This window comes from Tetrao urogallus (genome assembly GCF_951394365.1).
Source record: "Tetrao urogallus genome assembly, chromosome: 4".
Lineage (NCBI taxonomy): Eukaryota > Metazoa > Chordata > Aves > Galliformes > Phasianidae > Tetrao > Tetrao urogallus.
In genome coordinates, this window is record NC_136817.1 from 66,148,068 (window position 1) to 66,161,749 (window position 13,682).

Sequence of the window (13,682 nt, forward strand, 5' to 3'; positions counted from 1 at the left end):
TGCTTTAACATTTTTATTTTATTTTCTAAGAAATATTTACCAAAAAAAAAAAAAAGAATACTTTTTGAATTCTGTTGTTGTTTTCTGTTTTTCCTTTTTTTGAACTGAACTTGAACCTTCCTGGTCGCTCTTAGTGCTCGGTGATTGGTGTTACTATCCTAATAAATCATCCTTAACCACTCTGGCTGGGAGGATGATGTACGTAATGGGAGCACATCCAGTTGGGACCGACTGATGCCTTATTTGGAACCTTTTTGGTTCGGTATTTTATGCCTTTTATTTTTCTATACCACTGTTTTTTAATAGTTGAGGATGTCTAGTTAATCCTCTGTGCATATGACAAATCTCTGAGCCTAAGGACATTGCATCCCTGTGTCTGGGACATTAAAAGGGGCCTTTTTGGGGCCTCTGTATGGAAGAGATGTTCATCCTTCGAGCCAAATTCTGTTCTACAACTGCTTTGATCTAGTACCTCTGATTAAAGTCTGTTCCAGTAGCTGGAGATATTCGGGATTTCGTCCTTGTATAATGAGAGCAGAACTGGGCACTTGATGAAGTTTACAAAAGCACATTTGAGCATTTTAGGGCAGTGTTCAGTGGCAAATTATTTGGTTTAGAATGAAGGTTAATTATCAGCTCTCACAGCTGGTTGATTTGTAGAAGGATAGAGTGGAATGCAAGGGAAAACCGAGTCTTCCTGCCTAAGTTTACCATATGTAGCAGGAGAGAGACACTCATTCAGTATCTTGTTCTCTGTGTATAGGTGCTTTGCATGATTCTGGTGTCAAAATGCAAGCCCTCTTTTTGTGTAATAGACACTGAAATAAAGAGCTGTTATAACAGATGTTCATCTTAAGGTGACTATTTTGGGAACAACACAAAATACTTGTTGAGACTAACTTGTGCTCTGATTCCACTAAAAGCTTCTGTCTGCTTTTTCCCCTTACATGGGCACTGCATCCAGATCCTGTTGCATTTGATTTCTTTCCGCTTAAGGTAAATACACTACTTTATTTTACATTAACCAGATTCTCTAACCATCACTTGTTAGTTGCAGCACTTGCCATTCACCTTTCTTAAATCTGATGTCTGAAACCTGTGTGTGTAAAATAATTTTGTCTTTCTTTAAATTTTGCCTTTTCTGGACATCCATTCTGTTAATTCTGAAGCACTTCACAGTGACCAAACTGGCTACCTTCCAGCCAACAACTTGCTGGAAGTGCTGAAGTTTCTCTTCTCACAAATCTGATGCTGCTGAAGCTGTTCACAAAATCACAACTCCGTCTGGATTGCCGCGGGCTGTTTTCAGATAGTCTTGGACTCCTAATGTAATTCTAGATAAACAGAGAGCAATCAAGCAAAACTTTGTGAGGAAGCTTCTTCTCACACAGCACGCTTCTGAAAATGAGATTAGCAGGAGGAGTGTTGCTGTTGACTCTCTGAAGTCAGGCAGCCCCTTCTCAAAAAGCCAATGAAACCATTACCGCACCATTTCTTTCTGGCCTCAGACCAAATATGATCTCATCCAGCTCTGTGCTTAGCAGGGGCTCGTTAAATCTAAGCCTGAGCACGGCAGGTTTAATTCTTCAGCTTCTCTGGGTGCTTAAGATGCTCGTGGCACAGCCTGGTATTTCTGTGACGGCTTTCTCTGCTGGGGGAACTTTGAGCAGAGAGGCTGCATGTGCATTTCAGTGTACCACAGGGTTAGAATTAAAACATCTGCAGTGCTGGAGAAAGATTGGTGTCTGCACTGGTTCTGGAGGTTTTGTGCAGATTTTGGCGCAGATTCCCTGCTCATCAACACAAGGCAATGGAACAGCTGCCCAGAGAGGTTGTGGAAGCCCTGTCCCTGGAGGTGTTCAATGCCAGGTTGGATGGGGCCCTGGGCAGCCTGGTCTAGTATTAATTGTGGAGGTTGGAGGCCCTGCGTGTGGCAGGGGGTTGGAGATTCATGATCCTTGAGGTCCCTTCCAACCCTGGCCATTCTGTGATTCTGTGATGCCTGGTGAGGCTTTGGGCATCCTGATCTGGTGGGAGGTATCCCTGCCTATGACAGGGAGTTGGAGTTGAATGGCATTTAAAGTCCTTTCCCACTCTTCCCTGACACAACTCCGTGCCATTCTCTGTTGTTGTTACCGGAAAACACCTCACTTCTAGGCTGTCCTGAGGTCTCCCCTCAGCCTCCTCTTCTTCAGACTGAACAAACCAAGGGATCTCAGCTGCTCTTCATACACATTACCTTCTAGGACCTTCACCATTTCCACAACTCTCCTTTGGATGCTCTCTAGTGGTTTTATATCCTTATATTGTGTCCCAAACCTGTTCACGGTGAGGTGAGGCCACACAAATGTAGCATAGCACAATCCCTTCCCTTGCTTTCTTTTCAGTTGTGTTTGCTGCATTTGATTTTAACATCTCTGGTTTTGATTTGACTTCAACTTGCCTGTAGTAACAAGGCTGCTGCGTCTGCTCAGGAAGAAGAGCAGTGACATATTTTTTGAAGATGACATTGCAAAACAAATCCAAAACAAATGGCAAGAGATGTCCTTCCAGTGCCCAAGGCAGGGGAGCTGTGACTATTTAGGGTGTGATATCGCAGCATTCCCTGTTACCTTTCCCTGTTACCCAATGCTTTTCATGGTGAGAGGTTGCAATCCATCCCTGCACGCAAACCCTGGCATTGCTTTCTGCACTGTGGGTAATGCACAGCTGATTGGCCACTTGCACTGAATTATGGATTAGCTTGGCCTTGGAGAAAACAAATATGTCTAGGAAGATCAACAGCAGCAGTAAAATTAATGAGGAAGAGAGGAAATAAAGCACTAGTATTGTTCAAAAAGAAAAAAAAGAACAGCAACACAGATATAATAGTAGAGTGCTTCAGGTAGGACTGAATTAACCTTTGGTTAGCAGGTTATCTAATTAAGCTGAATTAACTAAGGAGAAATAAATTAAGAGTTTAGTTAAAGTGATTCACCTTGTTCCATGTTATCAAACAAGTTTTACCACCGGTCAGGTTTTTATTATTGTCTCTGTGGGTCTCGTTTTATGATCTAATTATTGTACTGTGGAACCTGACATAGAAGGAAACTGAAATAATTGAGCAGGCAGCACAGAGTATGTCTGCTCCATGTATTAAAACAAATGATTCTAATCCAAGTGATAAAGAGAACATGAGCACATTATAACCAGTAAGAAAAATGAGCTGTAATGAGTATTAATCAGGTATAATGAGAATTAATATCCTTTAAACATATAGTCAGAACCATCTCGCAAATGAGGAAAGCCTTCTCTTTGCTCATCTGTATGTAATCAGTAAGTCTGGAGGAGCTGTTAATATCCAGTTCAACTTGGGATGTTGAATTAGGAATATTCTTTAATCACTCCAAATTCAGAGTTAATCCAATGCTATATCTGTAAAAATGTGCACATAAACTTGGTCATGCATAAAAATATCACAGAAGCCAAAGTATCTGCAACTGGGATCATCCCTTCTTTGTACACCAACACCAACCTCCTCATTCCCTCATGGTACTCTTCCAGTGCAAGGCTGATTAAAAAAAAACCTAACATCAAACATCAAAATTGGTAATTAAGCATAAGTTCCCCTAACACATTTTCAAAGCCTTAATTTCAGTAGCTTGTAAGATATGCTACAGTGCAGAGTCTTCTGCTAATCAGGTTCTAATAAACCATCCAGTTTAATTCCAACATAATGTATTTGGAAATGACAAATTAAATTGAAAAGCATCACTGTAGATGCAGACAGTACACTGTGACACTTGTCTTACTACCTTAATTCCTTGCTTGAAAAAGGAGCTTTGCCTTCCTCTTATCCTTAATGGAGTGCAGCTTTTCAGAGAGGATCTTTCCATTTTCTTCTTGAGTTTATGTATGGTTTAGTGAGGATTGGACCAGTCCAGCAAGGAATCCAAATCTGTCAGCTCCTTACCAAAATCTTGTACACCCAAATTCTTGTATTATTGAAGAGCAAGTCGTTATTTAACATTTTTCTCTGCTGAGATGGCAAGAAGTACAACTGCCCCAAGCCTGTAGCAGTGCATGGAGTTGTTGTGACCAAAGTGCAGGACCCAGCACTTGGTCTTGTTGAATCTCATATAACTGGCCTATCCAGATCCCTGTGTAGGGCATTCCTACCTGCAGACAGATTTCCTCCCAACTTGGTGCCATCTGCAATCTTAATTAGACAATCTCAATCCCCTCATGCAGATCATCAATAAATATATTAAACAGGACCAGCCTCAGTACTGAACCCTCAGGATCACCACTCATGACAAGTCACCAGGGTATGGAAGAAAGGGCAGAGCATGTATTTTGGCCGAAAGTCTTCCACAGCTTTGGTAGAGCTGTGATGTGTTCTTCAGTTCTGTAATACAAGCCCTTCCTTACTAAGTGTGCAGTGTTCCTACTTTAAAACTTGCTGTTTTAAATCCTCCAGATTTGGGATATTTTAGTTATAAAGGGACAAATAAGCCTCTTTAAGTCAGCGGCTGCTTAGAAGACTTCAACATTTCTGGATTAAATAAATTCTGGACCACATATTAAAAAAGAGGGAAAAGAAATCTGATTACCTTTCTGGTTTTCATTTGGTACTGCAAGAGAAATAAATAAGATGTGGTCAATGTGAGAGAGCCCATTCTGCAGGTGCTCTGTGGAGGATAGCAATGCTTTTCCTGAGAGAAATGCATTCAGTGGAGACATTCATGCCCCAAGGCCTACATTTATTGCTCGAAGAATACAGACAATATTTTAGGGATGTCATTATTTACAGGATCAATATTGCTATTCAGCCAGACAGCTGCGAGGCGTAGGCAAATACCATCTGCTCTAATACATTTCTCTGTCTATCGATCTCTCTCTGCGTGCGTTTTGCTGATCAAATAGAGAAAGCAGGAACAGGAGCAACTTATTCCTAGTTTTACTGCATCAGTAATAGCATTTGTCCATACAACTTGCCAATCGAAAGCTACGTGTGCAGCTTGAGCAAGCGTGGAGCCCGATGGAAAGAGCCAAATCAGCTCATCCCATCTATTACAGACAGGACCTGACCCCTCCTGGCACACCCGCCCCAGTCCCAGAGCCCAATCCTTATCATACTGCTCTTCAGGATACAGGAAATCTTTACAGTTCATGCTGCTGTTTGAATGGGTGGTAGGGATGTTTGAGTTTCCTCCTGCAGTGCTCTCATCCATTGAAAATCAGCTCAGTAGAAATCTCTTAGGGTGGTTAGTTCTCAGCCATCTCGACAACTAGAGGCAGGAAACTGAACTGAAGTCAGTGGCACAGCTATTTGTTTTGGAAAAACATCACTAGGATAAAGCAAGATTAAAACAAAACAACAAACACAAACCCCTCAACTTATGCTATATGATAGAACCAGAGAATCAGAGAATGGCCTGGGTTGAAAAGGATCTCAAAGATCATCTAATTTCAACCCTCCTGCCATGGGCAAGGTTGCCAACCACCACACCAGGCTGCCCAGAGCAGCCTGTATATTATATACATATATAAAGTCTTATACCAAGCTAGTAAAGTCTCAGTTTTTCATTTGAACTTGGACTTTCTCAGCTCTAGAGCTCCTAGAACTTGTTCCACTTGTTGCAGGATGTGTGCTTACAACTGGAAAAAAAATAAAATAAAAAAATTACTTTGGAATCTGTCATTTATGCCTCTGTAAATGCGTCTCTTTAGACCTGATGACTGGGTTTGAAGACCCAAAAGAACAACACAACACAGTGGATGCAGTGCATTAGGGATCACAGATGGCTTCTAAACTGTTTTTAATCTAAATTCTATCTCTTCTCAGTGGGAAATTGGCAGCCCAATGAGATGCCAATGGACCCTGGGCAACCTGGTCTGGTGGCTGGTAACTCTACCCACAGCAGTGGGGTTGGGACTTGATGATCTTTAAAGACCCCTCCAACCCAAGTCTTTCTATGATTCTGTGGGTCTCACACAGCCTTAAAGACCCTGCAGGCCAGGGTTAACTGCCATCCTTTATTGAGTGCACATCAGGGCCAGCAACGCTTTCTGGATAGAAATACTGTCCTGGAAATATAAGGAGTTACATTTCAAATACATTTCATGTTTAAAGAAAAAAAAAAAAAAATTTTTTAGAATTCAATAATGAGAAACTTTCCAGAAAATATTTTGAAACATTGTTGGCCTCTTTTTTTTCCTCTCATAGGGAATATATTTTGTTTCTGATATTTCTTTTACGTGTACTGGTGGCATTTCACTAGTTAGTGCTGCTGCCAATCCCTGCAGCATCAACAGAAGGGATGTTCAAAGACAGGAAGAACTCATTCTTGTCCTTCCCCAGGAAAGCAACTCTCTGTAGCGCTGAGGCTGATCCGAGAAGACCTGGGCAGGTTGTTTACCTTTTAATGGCACCAAGAGCTTATTTCTAACACTCCCATTGATTTTACCTGATGCTCTCACAGCAGTGATGCTGCAAATCGGCGTTCAGGTTAAAACTGCGCTGGTGTTTCACTCAGCAGCAGAACTCCTAATGATCTTGAAGCAGATCGATTTTCCCCAGCACTTACCCTATCCACAGCAGCATCTGGTCATAAAAAGGACAGTAACTCCATGCACCTGCAGTACACACACATAGTCCATCCACGTGAGTACAGAAGTGAAGTGCAGGCGTTCATTTTTCCCACCCACCTCCATCTGCATTTTCCAAACATTAGGGCCAGAGTCATCTCACTTACAGCTCTGCAAGACAAATAAGTCAGTTGGTTTTTAGGAGCATTATTTTACAATTATTTTACCATAAGGATAGTAATGGCACTGGCACGGATTGCCCAGAGGAGTGGTGGATGCTCCGTCCTTGGACACACTCAAGGTCAGGCTGGACGGAGCTCTGAGCACCTGATGGAGCTGTGTGTGTCCCTGCTCATTGCAAGGGAGTTGGACCAGATGGTCTTTAAAGGTCCCTTCCAGCTCAAACTGTGACTGTGTTTTGGGGTGTTGATGCTGCTGCGGTGTCACATAGCTGCTTGGAGCCAGGATGAGCTCAGTGGGGCTTCCTGGCAGGGAACAGGGATAACAAGGACATGTCAAGGAGTAATTAGAGAAATGGATAAATTAACGTGAACAGATCACTGCTCATTGCTAAAACTTCAGAAAACAACACTGGATGCAACCCTTCCCAAAACCATCAATAAAATAAAATCTTTATGCAGGCAATTCAAGTTTTATATCTTTAGAATAGCTCTGTATTTTTATCATAGCACAAATGGCAACCAAATGTGATACTTTCCACATATACGAAGGCAACATCCAAATCTTTGATGAATACACGTGCCTACTTGCTCAAGATACCAAAATTCTTTAAGACAGCTTAAATAAAACACCTTAAAATAATGAATACAGTGGGAATATGACTGAAGTCCATCAAATAATTGATAAAGGGGAAGAAAATATTTAACTTTCTCATGGCCTTCCTCTTGTAAGTACATATTTATAATTGACTTGTCATCATTGACTACTTATATTTATGAATATGACAGCTATCCGAGATATGATTACAGCCATGCTCTCCTTCACACAGTATTGTTAATTTACTTGTTTCTCTGCAGACCATTAAGATGATGCATATATCTGTGCATCAGCTATTTATTTTAGCTATTGCTTAGCTATGCACCAGCTATGCATCAGCTGCTATCTTAATTAGCTATTTTAAATCTTAGTTAATGGACATCTAATTTTTTCCCTCATCTTGGTTACTTAGCCTTAAAAGCCACATCCAAAAGACCATGACATCAACTTACTTACTCCAGTCTAACCAAGCAGGAACAATAAATTATATACAAAAGAATAAAAAGAGCAATTTGGGGCACTGCCATCTGTTCCAATTTGCCACACGGCACTCATGGGCACAGTGGATGGTCCTATGGTAAAAAAGGAGGAACAGCGTTGGGAGAATCACTGCAGAAGGCACAAATTTCCTATTGCTGCATGAGGATATTCAACCCAAGTCATATTTTGTCATCTGGGTATGTCTAGTTGGGAATGTAGGATGAGCGGTGTGGCCCTCCTCAAGACTTGGGCTTGGGTGATTGCAAACCTGTGAATAATCCCATTGATTCTGTACAGAATTAGTATTGACATTGAAGAATTAACATAGTGGGACACAAAGTTCCTGCACCTTTCCATTTCATTTTAGGGATGGAATTAAACTGGGTTTTCCTTCAATTAATGCTTGCCTTGGAAGCAGTGTAGCAGAGTCTGCAAGACCATCTTGGTGTATGCAGAGGGATGGAGTGAGAAATAATGAGAGTTCAGAGCAACCCCAGGGTTGTGTGGCTCTGCAGATGTGAGCTGTGTACATCTGGTTTGCAGACAACTCATCAGCAATGGACTGCAAAGGAGATGTCTGCACATTATCACAGTGGACAGGTGGGAGCTTTCCTGCCTTATGCAGAAACAGAATTTAACATTAAAATGTTAAATTTTAACATTTTGTGGGATTGGGAATGGAGAAGGCATGCAAGATTTAGTGGACATGGTAGTGATGGGTTGGGCTTGGATTAGATGATCTTGGAGGTCTTTTCCGATCTTAATGGTTGTATGATTCTATTTAGATGAGCATGTGAACAAAGATACAATGCTGTGAACACGATGGAAAGCTGAAGCTGTGGAAAGCTATGGATGCTGTGAAAGGCTGTTTTGTGGGTAGGGGTTTGACCTGGGAGCTGGGCTCTTATGGGGATTAAGCACATCATAGCTCATTAGTATGAGTTGTTCCTACCAAGTCTGGGCAGCCTGATCTAGTGGTTGGGACTGGGCTGGAACTGCATGGGCTTTAAGGTCCCTTCCAACCTCACCCATTTTATGATATGATTAACGAGAGCCCGTTAGAGGGCTAGAGAGCACGGGCATGGCAGCTTCCTTCCAGGACTGAATTCCCACTGTTGTCAGTAGCCAGTACAAAGTGCAGTGGGGAAAATGAGCTCATTTGTTTCTTTTCAAACTAAAAAACAACAACAACAACAACAAAAATTCAAATCCTTTGGAAGTTTCCAAGTGAAAAATTCCTGGCTTTGATTAAAGTCACCTCATGATGTGCTCTCAGATCTAGAAGAGAGGAGGGAGGCAGCCTTAATGCTTTGTCTATTCAGAGCTGGATTTACACTGACGTTTAAATGTATGCTTTGTAGTCAACTTGTAGATATTCCTTTAAATGGTGTTTGAATGGAGTTCACACACCTGCTCTGCTGAAAGACGCCCAGCTCTTTTCCACAGTGCACCTTCCAACCACTCACTGGTGGTGAGGCACACCTGGAGACTTTCAAGGTGATGCTGGATAAGGTCTTGGGCAACCTGGTGTTCCTGTTCATTGCGAGGGAGTTGGACTAAATGGCCTTAAGAGGTACCTTCCAACTCCAAAGATTCTACATTTGTCCCTCTCTCTCTGTAAGCATTCCTTAGAGAGTTTGCTGAGCTACAGAGCCACAGTGCAGAAGGAAGGAAGCCACATCAGAAGGAAAGTTCCCCATCACCTTTATCTTGAACATTGCTGTCTGCGAGACCAAAAATCCATGCCAGAGACTGTGTGGTTTGTTAGGATGGAGTTGGAGATGAGAAATTGCTGTTAGTTTGTTGTTTCCTCCATCAGTTTCTTCCAGATGTAAATAGGGAACCTTGCTGCAGTTGCTGGTTATGATGCCAATCCTCTGACTATTGATTTCTGTGGGATGATAAGACCAATTCCCATTAAGACCTAGAAGTAGGGGTTGTGTGATGACACCATGCTGTCCCTACTTGGAAAATACATCCTCCATCTGACCCATAGACTCATCTGGCAGCTCTGACAAGAGATAGCAGTGAGAGCATGGTGTGTACTGAATCATAGAACCATTAGAGTTGGAAGAGGCCTTTAAAGATCTTCTGGTCCAACTCCCTTGCAATAAACCTACATCTACAGCTTTGGGTGTAGATGGCAGGTAGGTGCTCAGAGCCCCATCCAGCCCAACCTTGAGTGTTCCAGGGATGGAAGAGTGTTGACTTTTGTTTCAAAGCTAAAATTTAGAGGCTGCTTTTGAAGCAAATCATATCCTGCCAGATGCTGCTTTGCTCCAGGAGACAGGGTGCTGTTTGCAGAGGTGCCAGGTGGGGTGTCCATGAGTGATGGGCCTTCCAACAGCCTAGTAGCAGCTCCCTACAGAACGGGAGATTTGCAGCCAAGGTGGGACAAGGTTAAAGTAACGACACACGGCCATAGAAGCGAGCTCATCCTGGAAATTGTATTTAGCTATTTCCTGAACCACATCTGACTTCTCTTAATTTTTTTTCCCACTGTTCTTATTCTTTCCCCCTTGTTTTTATTTTTGCTTTCCCCTTCAGGGAATGCTTTCATAGCAATTTCACAGGAATTCGGTTTTGGTTTTGTTTGTAACATAAGTGTTGCCAGTGGAGTGAAAACAGAATCCACAGGCGCAATTATTGGTCACAACAGAGTGAATAAAGGAATTAATTCTCTCCAGCATTGTTATGACTTTCACGTGCACAGCGATGGCACAGGCTGCTGCTCTAACTGCGGTGTCTTCAGGAGAAGGAAAATTCTCTGAAGGTTTGTGGGAGATAATTAGTTTGAACCAGCCTCCAGAAAAGATGTATCCTCCTTTGGGAACCTCAGAGCTAAATGCAGGGAATGAACAGGTTCCTATGGGTGACATGAGAGGAGACAGACATCGGGCTGCTCTGAGGAGGGAGGAAGAATACTCTTCCCCTACCATTCACTTGGCTTCTTTGTGATGCAGTTATTTGCCTTTCTGCCATGAATAGGGCAGGGATGCAGCCAATCTCTGCAGCAGTGTGGCACTAAAATTAGCTGTCTTTGACAGAAAATGCCCTGAGTTTGGCTTCGTTATGTTTGCTTGATGTTTTTGTTATTTCTTAAATATTTCAGCAGGAGGAAGCAGGTCTTCATGAGCTCCAACTGGCAAGCATCAGCAGCACCAAGGTAAATGCTATTGGTTAATCCCAGAAAAAGTGTAGAAAAGTGACTTTTTTCCAACAGTGAAATTATCAGCATAGAGAAGGTCATATCTTTGTGGTCACTTTGATTTCCTGCCTTCAGCAAAACTTTTTGTGCCCTTCCAATGTCCCCTTCTCCTCCCTGACTGTCTGCTTCCTGCAGGTTCCCTTCAAGCCCGACAGCAGGGCATGAGGTCATTAATCAAGAAAAGCCAGTCCTAAAGCATCTTCCAACAATGGCCTGAGGACAGGAGCCTGGTTCTGCTTTGCTGCACAGTCCTTGCTTTCATTCTTCAGCCAAACTTGTAACATAAACAATGAAGCAGCTGTGACATCTAGTGGCACTTGTGGCTAATTCAACTCAGACAAAAATACCTACTCTGAATATGACCATATGTATATTTGACAATCAAACCTTCATGCCCAGCCTGCAATTTCCTCTATGATGGAGGTATGGGAAAAGTAAAAATAATCATTTTTGGTCAGTGGAGGTGTAGGGTTGTTCAGCCATCCATTGCTTTTCTGCCACAACTGGTGACAAAAGGTTTCTCAGAATACAAAAGTAGAAGAAAATGCTTTAAAGGAGGGATTTGAATGTCGTTCTGTGGGTTTCCACAAGTGCCAAAACAACTATAGGAATGAACAGGGAAAAAAAGATGGGGATGGGCTGATGGTTGGCAGGAACTGCTGTTCTGTCTCTGCTGATGGCACCAACAAGGTCTCCCAGGGCACAAGAGCTGGGACAGCACATGTGTACTCATCTGGCACATAGGACCTGAATTTCCTCCCTAGCTGCATGCCATTTGGACAGCAAAGGCTCATGTCCAGTGCCTAAATATAGGTGCTGAGTGCTGTCTGTTATGCCCTATGGTACCCGAGGCACCTGCAGAAGGCTGGCTGGTTGAGTATAGGACTTAAGGGAAAACCAGGCCTTCCTGGAGGAGCAGGGAGAAGCTGAAGGGGTGCTGAGAGGTGGCTTGAGCTGTACTAGATGCCAGTCCACAAGCAGCTTAAATGCTCCCTGTGTTGTCTGCAACAATCTCATAAAACAAGTCATCAGGAAATCCAGAAGAGGAGATACATGGATTCATGCATGGAAATGTGCATATGGGAAATAGCATGCTGTGTGTGCTAGGAGTGAGTTACCTGTGGGAATGGAGAAGGTGAGCTTGGCAGGCACTTTCTGTACCTATCTCAGGCTCATGGGAAAGAGAGAGACTGGCGTTTGATGCAGGTGACAATTCTATCCACGTGCTTCTGAGTGCCAATGCTTGGAGCACAGTCTGTGTATATGCCATGGAAGTAATCATAGAATGGTTTGGATTGGAAGAGGCCTTTAAGAGCATCTCGTGCCAACCCTCCACTATAGGCAGGGAGACCTCCTTCTAGACTAGGTTGCTCACAGCTCCCTCCAGCCTGGCCTTGAGTGCTTACAGGGAGGGGACATTCACAACCTCACTGGTCTCACAATAAAAAATTCCTTCCTAATATCTAGTCTACATCTACCCTCTTCCAGTTTAAAATACCAGGCATAGGCTCTGGAGTGCAGACAGGACACCCTGCAAAACGCAGGTGTGGCTTTTCTACCCCTGGTGCTAGGAAGTCCAGATGTTTAAGGGTGATTTATTTACACTGCACATTTTGTCAGATGATGGAAACAAACAAAGCATTAGCATTGCCTTTTCTTACACAGAAGAAGCCTTGGCTGGGAGGAATTGGCTGATTTCTGTGATGGCCCCAAGGAAGCGCATAGTCCCTAAGCTCCAAATTCCCACAACCGTCCAACCAGAAGGTAAGCAAAGGAAAGAAAAACATTTTACCATTAGTTTTAAGGGAGTATCAAAAGAAGTTTAATTTTGTGCTTGCAGCGAATTCTTTTCATCTAAAGATCTAGGAAAGGCAAAATGTGAGCAGGCAGTGTGATTTTATCTTATGCTCCTGCGGGAGTTCCCAGGTAAGTAAACATTAACATGACACTCTATTCCTTTCGGTTGTTGTTGTTTTTCCTATCTGAAGGTCGAGCCCTCTGCAGACATACTGGGCAGAAAGTCCTGTGTTTAACCTCACGAAGATCTGCTTTCAAACAAGATCAAAGCCCAGCTCTAAGTAAATGAGCAAAAAGATGTTTTCACTGGGATTCGGCTGTTTCTGGACGTGTGATTTCCATAAGGTTCAGCTCCAAAATCCGCACTGCTCATAAAACGAGGTTGCACACTTAAAAATGTATTAGGAAGACCCACCCCTTCTGCAGTGGCTGAAAAGCATTGTTCAAAGATTAAATCCCATGGTTTTTTTCCAACCCTTTGGCTGCCCCACACTGAGACAGAACTCAGTCTGTCCCAAGCAGTGCAGGGGAACTCCTGTGCCACCTGAGTGCTCCTCACTGCTGTATTGTTTCTCCCTGGGTTGAATGGATTCTTTCTACTTAGCTGATTGAATCAGTTGAATTAGTGTTGGCAGAACAGAGTGTTCTCTGCTAGGAACAAAGTCACTGCATTAAACCAACCCAAAACAGGCTTATTTCTTCTTATGTTGAAGTGAGTAGAGCTGGCTTCTGTCCCACAACATTTGTATTAGGGGGTAATGACTTGTGTCAACATGAGGGAATTGGGATTGTTCAGTTTGGAGAAGAGCGGGCTCAGGGGAGGCCCTATGGCTCTGTACAGCTCCCTGAG